Below are 15,381 nucleotides of genomic sequence, written 5' to 3'. Positions count from 1 at the left end.
AAGTTCAGAGGAATTCCATCCGAATTGCAAGAGTGAAACGTGCGAACTTTCAGACTCTGATATTCAACAAGAAGGCATAACAGAAGATATTGGAAACCTTGTTGCAAAATTATGTCAAGGAACTCTCGAGGTAAGTGACGTTCATTATTTGATAGCACATATATCCATAGGCGGATTTAGAATTGTTTTTTCTGGGAGGGCACAGCATGTGCTGTAAGCATACAAACGTGTGTGTGCAGGGGAGGGGGGTGCCCGCGTGTGTATGTCTGGAAGACGTGTGTAGGATGTCACCCTATATCACCAATAAACTTTCACAGGACGAGAGAACATGAAGATGAACAAGTTTCCTCAATGATTTCAGGGGCCTCACCGATGATAAAATCACGGTTGCCATGGACAGTTTTATTATTTTGTAGGAAAGGGATAAAATTTGTATTACGACACGGGATAGACTAGGTAGGCATCCTATGAACTGTAAATATTCCTTACAAATCTTCTGAATATTTCTCTTGTACAAACGCAACAAATACAATAAATAATATGTGTGTGCAGTAATAAATTCATTTTCTGAAAGCATCTTTTCTGGCATCAGTGGTCGAAGTAGGGGATGCTGCCTCCAGTTAAGAAAGTTTCACAAAGCATACCCCCAATTAGAATAATTTGCATATTGAGCATCCTCCACCTACTGTATTGTCTCCATCTCCATGTTGATCCATTAAAGGATGTACCCCCTCGTATCTCCAAAATCGATCAAATATCCCCTCCCTTTTCGGCTAGGAATTTCCATTTCGAGCACTATCTGGCAAGATTTTTCGGGCTCAGTGACAGATCCTGTGGTGCGGTACTGGGCTTCGGAGGGGAAGGGGGGGGGGAATGGCCCCTTCAACAGTTGGTTTCGCAGTTCCATAACGTTAACAACATACAAAATTCCTCTTCATAGACCTAATATGAAAATGAATATGACATATTAATGACACTGTAGTAGAAAATGTTAATTACTGAAAGGGTTCGTATTTGTTTGTCGACTGTCAAACAAATGTTTTGACCAATAATATAATAATACAATGCCAAAAATGTACACAATATTTAGCAAAATCATCTCCACAACAAGAACAATGTTCATTAAATTGATGTTTTAAATCCACTTTATGCACAGTGAGGCTAATCGGGACTGGACCTAAAGTTTAAAGTGAGATCCGAACCACTATGTGCCTCCATCGGGTATCGAAACCGGGACACCTTGATTACAAGGCGACGACGCTCCCACTGAAATGAGACTGTGGTATCGTTATCTTGCAGCAATGCAAACACGTCCAGTAATTGCTCTTGAAGCAATTGATATGTGCAGTGAAGTAATATTTCCCTGGGTAAACACACGTTTGCGCATATTATGTACAATCCCGGTAACAACAACGTCAAATGAGAAATCATTCTCAACTTTGAAGTGGTTGAAGACCTATCTTCGAAATACCATTTGCGAAGAAAGATTAAATGGGTTAGCTGCTCTGAACATTCACCGGGATATAAAAGTTACTTGTGACGAACTTACTTGTTACTTGTCAGAACTCGCACAGAAACCTCGATGCCTAAATTTCAGAACTTAAATTGTTGAACTGTGGTACCTTATTTATTACTGTCTTTAAGACATCAAGTAGTCTTAATCTCTTTAATGTTGTTACAATGTTGAGTGTACATATTTTTTGTTTAAAAATTATATTTGAGCAATTAAATATAAAATATTAATAATTTGGAAATATTCAAGCAGGTGCTTTTATGTGATGCAATAAAAACATGAAGCATCCATAGCAAATACATTGATTGCGTTCATTGGGGTAAAATTCAAGTATATTAATTATCTAATTTATTACAAGAAATTTGACCTGTGAACTGGAAAATGTGTTGGATTCATAACCCCCCCCTTACGAAAATCCTGGGCACGCGCCTGAGTAGGATGCACAAGCATTGCTTGGAAAATTGTTCCCATTAATTATTTTCTTGTCCTAGGCGTTTTTAAGATCAGACCAGTTCCTTAAATTTGTGTTACTGTCAAACTTCTCCGATGGCGGCGGTGCCAGCATAGTTATCTGATACAGTAGGATGCACAAGTATTGCTTGGAAAATTGTCCCTGAGTGTATCATTCATTAATTATTTTCTTGGCCTACGCGTTTTTAAGAGATGGACTTTTCCGTATGCTGGTACATAAGTTATCTGGCGTTTTGTTTCAATTCTTGTGAAGTATTAATTGCGTAAAACAAAGCGAATAAACATGGCGATTAACAATTTACTCGGCAATACCTATGGCAATACTTATGCATCTCACTCTACATTGGAAAGTGATGCTAGGTGGTATATTTAAACACAAAGAGCATTAATTTCATGTAATTTAATCGTTCACATAGTTGCCGTATACCGTACGATTCGCATACTCGTAACATATACTATATGCTCTATCCAATAACTTAATCCATAGCCCGCTACGATCCTTCCAGCCTCGGCACTCGACCAGTTCGCATGTTATTCCAAGAACTTAACAATTTCTGCCGCTACTGACATATTGGCGCTGATATCCGACTGGTCTGCTTCTACTAAGTTTCTAAAGCAGGCGAAGTTAACTATTGGGAAGCTTCACATTTAACTAGTATTTAGGTTTTTAAAGCACTTCTGTCGTTGAGGAAGGAATGCACACAGTTGGAATGAAGAATCTGCAGATAAGTTCACTTACGTCTTCAGAATGATCATTATTCGTTTACAGTGGCTCAGGAACGGGGGGAGGGGGGTACAGGGGTACAGTGGGATCCATAAGTATCACCAAGCAAATTGTCCATCACCACGTTTACTCCCTCTGTTTTATGCAATTAGAGATTCAAGAACTGACACAAAACACCAAACCATCTGCTCACAACCTCGGAACCAGTATACGTAAAACTACAGTCCTTAAAAATACGTAGGATGAAGATAAAAACCAACGAAAATAGTCATGGATAATTTGCTGAGCAATACTTATGGATCCCACTGTACATTGTACCCAACAAATTTTGGAAGGGGGTACTGTAGCCCCCTAAATCCGTTAATTCCATTGTACCCCCTGTACCCCCTTTCGATAATTTGACAGACGCAAGGTGCTACTGTTGAAAGAACATATTTTTAAGTCGCTCAATTAAAATATTTATATTGTTTATAACTTAAAGCATTATCTTTTTTACCACAGAAATTCAAACCATTGTAAACTTATTCTACTACATTGTGCTTGCTTGTGCTTGTGGTTGTGTTGGGATTTATTAAATATATGAAATATTAATTTTTATTATAGGAGATGTTAATAATCGTACCTCTAGTTACTTCATTGACCTTTTTTGTTCTTGGAAAACCCTTTAAGAAGATCTTTTTTTTTTTAAAAAAAAAATGTGTGTGGGGTGTAACGGGTGACCCTTCAACGTAGTACACCCAAATATCAACCTCACTTCCACGTATTACACCCTGGACTGCATTTTGCAAACGAACGAGGCTCTGGCGACTGGCCCTATGGCCAGTAAAATTTTGTGTGTGTTGTCCTGTTTTTTGTCCTTGTGTGTGCTGAGTGCCCCTTTACAGCCTCAGCTTTTAACGAAAGTCAGAATATTTTAATATTTGAGTAACACGACATTGCAATTATGCTATTTTAGTTATGGTAAGGGGCTGGACCCCTATAATGTGACGGGTGCAAAGTAGTCTAAGTGCTGACGCAGCCAAAATTCAAATAAAATTAAAAGTGTGTGTGGAACAATGGAATCAGATAAAGTTTACTACTCTAAAAAAATCACGCTCCAGACGAATTCTCTTTTGGGTAAGGGGGGTACACTTTTCTAAAGAAGGGGTCGCGTCGATTCGAAGATAACATACAAATCTTCATCAGTAAGGTATATTAATTTTTCAAATGGAATTTTTCGGGCCTCCCCGATGGCGCAGTGGTATAGTGGAACCACGAGCAAAACAACTTGCGCAGACCCGCGATTCCTGTGCACCGTACCCCCGCGAGTAGGGGAAGGGGAGAGTGGACCATGCTTCCTTATGGCCCGAGGTGGAGGGAACAAGGGAAAGCTGCGCGGGAACTTTTCGTCCCAAGTTTTTTTTACTTGTGGTCGATCTATAGCGTCTTCTCCTTGTAATCAAGGGGTCCCGGGTTCGATACCCGGTGGAAGCACAAGTGGTTCGGATTCCACTTTAAACTTTAGGTCCAGTCCCGATTAGCCTTACTGTGCATAAAGTGGACTTAAAACAACAAATCAATCAAAATCAAATGGAATTTTTCGAAACGAAATACTTACACAAACGAGAAGAGAAACGACAGACTAACTTGGGGGTTACAATGTACTCCTGTACTCCTGGAATTTACTGTAATGCGAGGAGTGAAAATATAAACCCAGTCCGTCAGGTTCGTTCCCAAACAACATTAAAAATGGAACGTAACGTGGACCGAGTATTATTCATGTCGCGAACACGAGACATTACGATCGACAATCTTCATCTCGTATTTCTCTTTGGCATCACTACTCAATTTACAGAGATGTATACCCGTGACTGGTATACAAGCCGCAGAATTGCAATGCTGCTTGGGTTGTCTAGTCACAAGGCGCTTGGTGGTCAGACATGGATGGCTTGCTTCAGTGCTTCTTCAATAGGGTCGTTACAACCCAGAAGTGTCTGTGACTGTACGTACAATATTTGGATCATCCACCCACCTCCGTGTCAGAGTACTTTGCACAGACGACAGAGGTCCCTGGTTCGAATCCCGGCGTGAGCACGGGTGTTCTTTGTCAGTGTCCCTTCATCAATATCATCACTCATATTCATATTCGCAATTAACCAAAAGTGGTAGAAAAGCGAAGTAAAATAAACCAAATCAATCAGTAGTTGGATCATCCACAACAATGACGTCTACTGTTGTGCAGAGGCGCTTGTGATTCAGGTAGGTTTTTAATGACTTGAGTGATGCAGAAAGATATAAAAAATGGTATAGAACACCAGAGTTCAAAACATTTGTGGCATAGTGAGACATCTAATTTTCTAGCTAAAACATGCATGGATGATGTTTTATTGAAAACCCAGCTGACTTCAGGCAAATAAACAATACCTGTGGCGACTAATACCATAAGTAAATTATTAAGCAAAAAAGGGCAGACCCTTCCTTCGGACTTGGCGTTCCCACCCGAAATGTCCATGCTACGCCACTGGTGGTGACACAGTGTACGTGTTCCTTATACTAAACATTTCGTGGGTCAGGACGAGAATTTTCGCCTTGTAATTAAGGGGTTTCACATGCACAGTGCTTTGGATTCCTCTTTAAACTGTAAATTCGGTCCCGATTAGCCTATCTAATCATAAAGTGAATCTAGAATAAGCTTTAAGAACGTCTGAGTGGAAACCGAAACAAAAATAAGCACAAACAAGAACGAGAAGGACCTCACCAACCACACAGGAGACGGGATGAGGCTGTGACAATTCTCGACTCCTCGCATCTTGATATCATTCCTAAATGAAATGAAATGTTTTCTAGATATTAAAACAGGGTGCAATTTGTGATTTTATCAGAGGGGAGGACTTTTTCTTTACCTCGTATTAGGTATACAGAAGGTCATTTCATGTCCATGGTAACAAAGGTAGAACCCACCTGACCTTAAGAAAAACCATGACGCCACGAGCGGTGGTGCTCCACGTGATACCCCTGTCTTGCAGCAATGGCCCTGCAGCGGAGTTTCCATTGGAGGATACTGCGTTGAAGAACACATTGGTCCAAACGATCATATTCCTCCTGACAAGCTTTCCAAAGACCCTCAATTGTACGGGAGTAGTGTAATTGATGATATTATAAACCCGAGAAAGTATGAACCCCCCTCAGGCAGATTTGGCTACACTTAAAACTAGCTCAACATGCCCATATGAGTTTTTTGCTCAAGTGTGGCACCCTGTCTAATCCAAGATTTTTTGTAAAAATGCCCTCGGGAATTTCCCGTGAAAGTATGACCCCCCTCAGATTGATTTGCCTACACTTATAAAAGGCACATCTGCCAGATTTTTGTCCATAAGCTTGTCAAAAATATGCCTTTTCGATATTGTTTTGACTACACCTAAAACTAGGCCAAAAATGCTCATATAAGCCATCCACACCCACCCACACCCACCCACACCCACCCACACCCACACATATTTACTTCCGGTCCACTTCCGGTTACTTCCGGTCCACTTCCAGTTATTTATGTAGTAGATGGAAAATGCCGGAGCTGGATCGCCCGGGCGAGTCGTAGCCTTTTATGCTGTATATTTTAAGGTACCTTCACGATAAAGAGATTTTGCATTACATATCAGCTAGTATTGTGAGAGTGGCTGAAGAGTGTGGGTATGTTGTTGCAGTGCTCCTCATATTTTTTAAAAAACACAAAAATATAGCAGATTTGTATAAATTGAATTATAGGTTTGTTTGATTTAATATACAGAATTTTTTATTATTCATATCAAACATATTTGTAATATATTGAACAAAGGGTTTATATCTGCCCCAGTGCTTCTGTACTTATTCTATCTTTGTGCATGTAGGCTATCAGCTTTACAACCTGTCATAGGTTTATTAAGTATAGAGTTTTGATTTGAACCCCAAGAAATTTTATATAAATACCAAAGCCAAAAATATTAACACACATACACACACACACACACACACACACTAAGTATAAAAAGCACACTGCTGAACCCAACTGATATTTTTTATTAAGCATAGAATTTTGATTTGAATCCCAAGAAATTTTATATAATAAACCAATAATAAAAATGCCAAATCAAAAACATTGTAATCAATGCAATAAGAATATATCCAGCCCCAATTGGGCTAAGCATCAAAAGAATTGTAATCCAGACAAATGCAGAACTCCCACAAAAATATGCCCAAAATGCCATAGAAAATATAGCATGGAATACTTCACATATAAACATAAAGGTACTTGCTCTGCACAGTTATCAACATTGCCCCCACAACCATCTACATCTGGTCTGAAAAGGAAGCATGAAACACCTGTTAATGCCAGACCGGCAAAACAGCCACGCTATGAACCCGTCCATGGCAGTTTTAATGGCCAACTTAGGGATTACCGGTTTGTATCAGAGCAAAAATGTGGTATTAAGAATTTTTTGAACAGTATAAATCCTGATGTGCAGGCAATTCTAAATGCACAAAATGGCTCTTATAAGCTGTCCCTCAAATTGTTTGCACAATATAAGAAACCAAATGGCACAAAATTTACACAGCCCCACATAACAGAAACTGTACCGGTATATTCAAATGCAAATTTAGACAAAATAATAAGCAGTTTGATAGATCAATTGAATATTAAACACTCTGAATTTGCTGGAAAAGAGTCAGGATGGAGCCTATGCGGATCTCCACACAAGCTCTATGTTAATATTTCTGAATTCAGCCCATTACAAGGATCTACATATCTGCCATTACCTGCCAATATTAAAAACAAAAGAGGCATGTTAACATGGAAAATACCGACCAGAAATGCTTTTTGTGGTGTATTTTAGCTGCTTTGTATCCAGTTTTAAGGCATCCTGAGAGAATAACTTATTATAAACAACATGAGCACAATTTTGATGAGGCAATGGAGGGTTTAGAATATCCAATGTCTGTTCAGAATATTGATAAATTTGAAAAAAAGGCCAGGGATATCAACGGTAAACAATTATCTATTAATGTATTTATTTGTTCTACTGGCCGTGGAAATTGCTTGATAGCACCTCTCAGAATCAGTACATTTGATGATGATTCTGCTGTTCCGATTGATCTGCTCTTAATTGAAGGGGATGATACATACCATTATACTCTGATACATAGTCTTGAAGCTTTAGTAAGAAAGCAAATAGACAAATTTAATAGAATATTTAAGTTGTGCAGAAGATGTTTAACTGTATTTGATGGTCAAAAAATGGTGAATGGGGTTCGGGAAGTGAATGCAGAAATTGCTAAAAACAAACTAATTGAACATTTAAAATACTGTGGCAACTATAAACCTGTTCATATGGTGATGCCAATGCCAAGTGAAAATACCAAATTCAAAAAGTTTGAAGCCTTGTTGGAACACCCAGCATATATAGTCTGTGATTTTGAATCAAATCTCAAACCTCTTGAATTCTGCAGCCCAGATCCTGATGAACCTTCAATTACACCATACCAATTACATGAACCTTCTAGTTTTTATTATGTGGTTGTACAGGATGGGGTTGTTAGTAAAGAAGATTTATACACAGGAGCAGATGCCATCAAAGAATTTGCACATAGAATAGAAAATGAGTGCCATGACATAGCATCTAATATCTTATTAAAATCAAAACCTATGTTGCCTTTAACAGAGAAACAGATTGAAGATTTCAACAATGCAGAAAAATGCCCGGTATGTGATTCTGAATTTTCAGATATAAATATCAAGGTACATCACCATTCCCATACAGATTGTAAATTCTTAATGGCCCTGTGTAATAGCTGTAATATTAAGATCCAGAGACCAAAATTTGTCCCCATATTTTGCCATGGAGCATCCAATTATGATTTCCATCATTTGAAGGGTACGAGGGGTTTGACAAGCAGAATTTAAATATTTTAGCTGAAAATAATGAAAAATATATTGCCATTAGCAAAAAAATTAAAGTTAATGGTGTTCCTATTCACTTAAGATTTCTTGATTCCTACAGAATTCTGTCTGCTAGCCTGGCTACACTGGCCAATCAATTATCTGATGATCAATTCAAAATCACATGTGCTTTGTTTCCAAATCAGGACCTGAAATTAATTAGGCGGAAGGGTGTATATCCATATGATTATATTACAGATTTTTCTAAATTTGATGAGTGTGCTCTGCCACCACAACAAGAGTTTTACAGCAAAATCAGAGCATCTGGAATCACTGATGATGATTATCACCATGCCCAGTTGATGTGGAACAATTTAAAATGCCAGACATTTGGTGATTATCACAAGGCATATTTAAAACTTGATGTCACTCTCTTAGCTGATATACTTCAGGCATTCAGAAAATCTTCTATGCAAAATATAAACTGGATCCAATGTATTTTTACAGTGCACCAGGCTTAGCATGGTCTGCAATGTTTTTGAACACTAAAATGCAATTGGATCTGATCCAAGATCAGGATATGTATCTGTTTATGGAGCAATGTATAAGAGGGGGCATGGTGCAATGCTCTCAGAGATATGCCAGAGCAAATAACAAATATATTCCTGATTATGATCCAGCACTGCCATTAAATTATATACTGTATGTGGATGCAAACAGCCTGTATGGTTATGCTATGATGGATAAACTGCCATATGCAGTTCTTGAGTGGGTTGAAGATTTCAATATTGAAGATCTTAAGGATTTTGATGACAGTGACTATGGCCTCTTCTTAGAGGTTGATCTGACAATTCCAGATGATTTACACAAGACATTTTCTGATCTGCCCCCAATTCCTGAGGTTAAGTGTTCACCTGGCTCTAAACAAAAGAAATTGATGATGACTCTGGAGCCAAAACAGGGCTATGTCATATATTACAAAAACCTCCAGTTCCTGATGAATCATGGTGTTCAAGTGAGCAAAATTGGCAAAGTTTTGAGGTTCAGGCACTCAAGATGGTTGAAGCCATATTTTGATACAAACACAGAGCTTCGAACATCTCCAATAAGCTAATTTGATAAGACCTTGTTTAAATTGATGGTCAATTCTGTGTGTGGCAAAACAATAGAAAATGTCAGAAAACATATTGATGTTAAAATAATTACTGACCCCAGCCGGAGCAAAAAATTGATAGCAAAGCCCAACTTCAATTACAGAAGAATTTATGATGAAAATATGGCACTTTTCAACATGAAAAAAACAAAGATTAAGTTTGATAAGCCTATTTATGTAGGGGCTGTGATATTGGAATTGGCCAAATTGCACATGTTAAAATTGTATTATGATGTGTTGAAACCTTTTTATGGTGATTGTGTAAAACTGATGTACATGGACACAGATAGTTTTGTTCTTGATATTCAGACAGAAGATGTTTATCAAGATATGTCCCAGCCTGAATTGTTTAAATACTTTGATACCAGTGAACATTCAAAAATTCAACACCACAACAAAAAGGTGCCTGGCAAGTTAAAAGATGAGACACTTGGTGATGTTATTGTGGCATTTGCTGGGTTAAGGGCCAAGATGTACAGTTTTGAAACATGTAGTGGTGTTGTTGCCAAAAAAGCCAAGGGCATTGGCAGAGTGACTGTAGACAAAGAGCTTGAATTTGAAGATTACAAAAATTGCCTCAAATCATGTAGCACAATCAGAACATCAGAATCCAGAATTCAGAGTGTGGATCACTTGTTGACTAGCAATATTGTAAGAAAAGTGGCTCTGGACCCACATGATGATAAGAGATGTATTTTATCATGTGGCATACATACTCTACCATGGGGTCATTGTGATTTGAAAAATGGCAATCAATGTCCAATTACAGAGCATGATTTGAAATAAATAAACATGCCTATGAACTTATTTGGGTTCAAAAAACAGGATATTATGGACCTGCCAACACCACAACCCTCTTCTGATATAATATCTAAACTAAGTGCTTTGTTAATTATTCATCTGAACAGCATACTTACAGATGTTGATGATGAAACAGGTAAAACATTGTACATATTTAACAATAATTTAAATCATTACCAATTGCCTGTAGGTGGTCAATTACAATTTATTACAACTCCTGAGGGTGATGTCAAAGTTTCAGTAGGGAGAAATATTTACAGGATAAAGCACTCAAACATGATTTCTGGCACTGTTTATACTGTTTCTGCTGGTGACTGCTTATATATTGAGGTCCCTGGATCCTATGACAAGCTTATACCTTTTTTTATAGAATTAAGAATCAGGTATTCAATAATATATAACCACTAAAACAAAATGCCTAATGATATATTTGGCCATACAAGACATGAAGTTCACAGTGATGAGATTCTGATGCTTGATGTCAGAGTCAAGAAATTAAGAAGTGATTTACAAGCTTTACAAACTACACTCAATGCCAGTTTTCAACTAGAAATTACAAATTTGCAATCACAATGCATGGACCCTCTTCTTAAAATTGATTCAGAACTCAAATTATTGCTTCAGAAATATACTGATTTGGCCACATTGGATAATTTTCAAAGTTTAGAAGAAGCTGTAGCAGCTCTTCAAGCGAAATTTAAGACCCAGGCCAACAACTCTGAGCAATTGAAACAACAATTAGAAGAACAGATTAATAATGTCCAGACACAGCTCCAAACAATTGTCAAAAGCATAAAATCACAAGAAGATTTTGATCTAGTGATTTCCACTCTAAAGGAACAGATTCAATCACTACAGATACCTAATCTGGACCTTCTGAACAATGCCATAGCCGAGGTTAAAGAAAAAATTGAGACACTTGAAAATTTTATGAACAACTTGCCATCTTCTGATGCTTTGAGTGCAATAACTCGGAGTGTTGCCAACATCAAGCTGCAACTTGAAACATATGAAGATTTTGGAAAAATTCAAAGTAGCATAACCCATCTTGAGGGTGCAATAGCAGCAGTGCAAAGTGATTTGACAAATGTACAAGAAACTCTAGAATCCCGCCTGCCTGGTATTGTAGACACTCTTGTCAGTGTCCAGCCACAGATCACAAAGCTTGAAAACCTCAACACTGAATCTGAGCCATCTCATTTTCATCACTTGATCGATGATATCCAAACAAAGCTTCAAATTTTACAACAATCAACAACCACTCAGGCAGATATAGCCCTGCTCCAAAATGCTATGCAAAATGTGGCTGATGCTTCTGAATTAAACAATGTAAAATTGGCACTTGAATCTTTGCAAAATACTGTATCAAATCTGCCTACATCACAGGAACTTAAAAATATAAAGAGGGCAGTGAATCGCATATTGAAATCAGAAGATATCAAGAATATCCAGGCAGAGATCAAACAACTCACTCAGACAGTGGCCACTCTTCCAACTAATCAACATATTAATGAACTGCATGCCCTGTTTGAGGATATCAGAAGACAAGTCCATGATCTTACAGCTCAAAATTCAAACTTGGCAGTTGTTGAAAATTTACAGCAAATTGTAGCTAATATCAAGCAACAGCTAGGGACCATGGAATCCAATCAAGCAAATGCTTTGTCTGTTTTTGCCACACAGCTTCAAGAGATTGTGCAACAATACAAGAAACTTGCTGTGGACATAAGAATTAAACCAGGGCACGATGAGATTGTTAGGACTATCAATGAGCACCTTGAATCTGTAACAAGTAGATTGCTTACAGCAGAAAAAGAAATAACAGGCATAATCGAGAATCCTAAACATACAGTAATTCTTGAATTGTACAGTATCCCCAACAAAGAATATGATTCACCATTTACACCAGGTGGCAAAATATATATGCTGTCCCCTGCACAATTTTATTATCAGTTTTTTGTTTGGGGCACACTTAGACCAATCAAGATCAAATATTGGCTTCAACCACAGGCACACCACTACCCTACCTTATCAATAACAAATGCAGATAACAAAGCAAATATCACCAGTGTAGAGTTAGAGGATTTTACAGACCCCAATACATTAGAAACATCTTATGTTGAAGATGTTGGCTCTCTGGAATTTAATATACAAATAGGAGACAAATTATATTTAGAAAATCCTGTAGTATCAGCTGCTGAACACCCCATAGTTGCAATATTCTTGTTTACATATTATGTCTAGACAAATTATTGTTGATGAATTACACAAACAAGCCAGACATAATTATAAGAGACTGCCAGTAGTTACAAAAGGCATAGATGATTTATGGCAGAGCGACTTGATTGAGATGGCAAGTGGACAGCTGAAAAACTTAGACAAAATCAACAAGGGCTACAAGTATCTACTCACTGTCATAGATACATTTTCAAAATTTGCCTGGGCTGTGCCACTCAAATCCAAGACTGGAGCATGTGTTACAGAAGCCTTCAGGACAATCATCAATCAGAGTGGAAGATCACCGCGCTATTTGCAAACAGATAATGGCAAAGAATTTTATAATTCTGTGTTCCAACAATTTATTAAAAGCCAGTCAATACAACATTACTCGAGTTACAGTGATCTCAAGGCCTCAATTGTAGAGAGATTCAACAAAACCCTAAAAAATCATATGTATAAACAATTTACACTTCAAGGTAATTATAAATGGCTTAATATTCTTCCAGAACTTCTACATAAATATAACAACTCGGTCCATTCCACAATCAACATGAAACCCTCTGAAGTAACTTCATCTGATGAGCAAAAATTGATCAGCACTGTTTATTATCCTAGATACCAGCCAACAACAAGAAAAGCCAAATACAAGATTGGTGATCAAGTAAGAATCAGTAAATATAAGCACTTATTCAAAAAAAGGTTTTACAAGAAACTGGAACACTGAATTATTTACAGTGGTTCAAGTTAAACCTGCGACCCTTAACACATATATAATAAAAGACCACCGAGGAGAAATTCTCAAAGGCAGGTTTTATGAAGAAGAGCTCAGAAAAACTAAACAGCCTGACACATATCTCATAGAAAAAATCATCCGCAGAAAAGGCAACAAGTTACTTGTCAAATGGCTAGGACTTCCAGAACACAGCTGGATCGAGGCAAACAAAATAATAATATGAGCACCTGGGATGTTATAAAAAGGCTGCCAGAACCTGAACAGCAGATTAAGAGAAATGGAAAATTGCTGCCTGATAATATTAGATGTCTTATTGTTGGGCCATCGGCTTGTGGTAAAACTACACTAATGATTGATAATTTTTTATTGGCACCCAACTGGTTAGACTGGAAAAACAGGCACTTGTATGTTTTCTCTAAGAGCTTGGAACAATTAAAATATCAGCAGCTGATGAAGCTATATGATGGATTGGATATAGCCACTTTTGAATCAGATGTTAAGCCACTCCATGAATGTCTCGATAATTCTGTTGTTGTGTTTGATGATATTATACTGGATAATCAAAACAAGGTTAGAAATTTCTTTACACAGGGCCGACACAAAAACATTGATTGCTTCTACCTGGCACAGACTTTTTCAAAAATACCGAAGCAGCTGATCCGAGACAACAGCAATTTTATATGTGTGTTTCATCAAGATCATACCAACCTCAAACACATACATGATGAATATGTAGGTGGGGACTTGAGCTACAATGATTTTTCCAAGTTTTGCAGTGGGTGCTGGAACCAGGACAGTTATGGCTTTGTTACAATTGATATGACAAGAAAACCCAATAGTGGCAAATATAGAAATAAAATCAACAATTTTCTAGACATTGAAACATAAATAAATAACCATGAAAAGGCCAATCATTGATGATCTTAAATTAAGAGATTATCTTGTAAAAAGATTTAAGGGATGGAAATCAGAGAACCGAGGTTTTTATGAACAACACAAGCGCACAGAACAGCCTATTATTGATGCTATTGGTGAATTAGGTAAAAATATCAAAACTGTTACAGAGCAAAATCAAAATTTGATCACAGAGCTTGTACCTGTAGCTGCAAGAAACATATTAGATTATCCATTCACCCCACTTTCTAGTATTCATACACCTAGTCCTGTTGGTCCTCGAAGAATTGAAGCTACTCAGGATCCTATTGAATTGGGTCTTCTTGCTCAAAAATATTTAAGCACACCTAAAGACAACAAAGATGAGGTTTTTGGCTTATATGCTGACACAGAGCGTGATGGTAGCATCATACAGAGAATTGGCAATTTCAGAGTAACATTTATGGGAGATGATCTGATTGTATATTCAGAATCTCATCTTGGAGAAAAAGGTGCTTTTGTTAAGTATCCTGGAACACCTGGATTGTGGGAACTGATGATTAGGAAGAGACCTGGCAGCTATACAGATCAAGATTATGAGCATTACAAAGAAATATTAATAAAATCAGATGCTCTATACCAGAACAATGATCCCACACAAAAAAGAGTCAAGTCTAGCAGTGGAGCAAAATATAACAACTTAATCAAGCCCATATGGTCACAGATCAAGACAGGCAGTGGAATCAAACAATACAACACCCTGCCTAAAGAATTTGTGTGGGTTGATGATGTCAGGAAACTTGTAGATAGGTTGCTGGTCATAGCTGGGGAGGAAAATGCTGGCAACCACAATTTGTACAATGAAAAGTTTGGAATTATGGACATGATAAGCACCAAATTGTCTAATTTTATAGTGAATGACACTAAGGGGATTGGATATCTTATAAAAATTATTAATACTCTACCACCTAAATTTTGGAATATCTCTGAGGGTCGGGGACTG

Source organism: Lepisma saccharinum, chromosome 17 (assembly GCF_977018435.1).
Source record: "Lepisma saccharinum chromosome 17, izLepSacc3.1, whole genome shotgun sequence".
Classification (NCBI taxonomy): Eukaryota; Metazoa; Arthropoda; class Insecta; order Zygentoma; family Lepismatidae; genus Lepisma; species Lepisma saccharinum.
Note: the sequence above shows the minus strand (reverse complement) of the source record.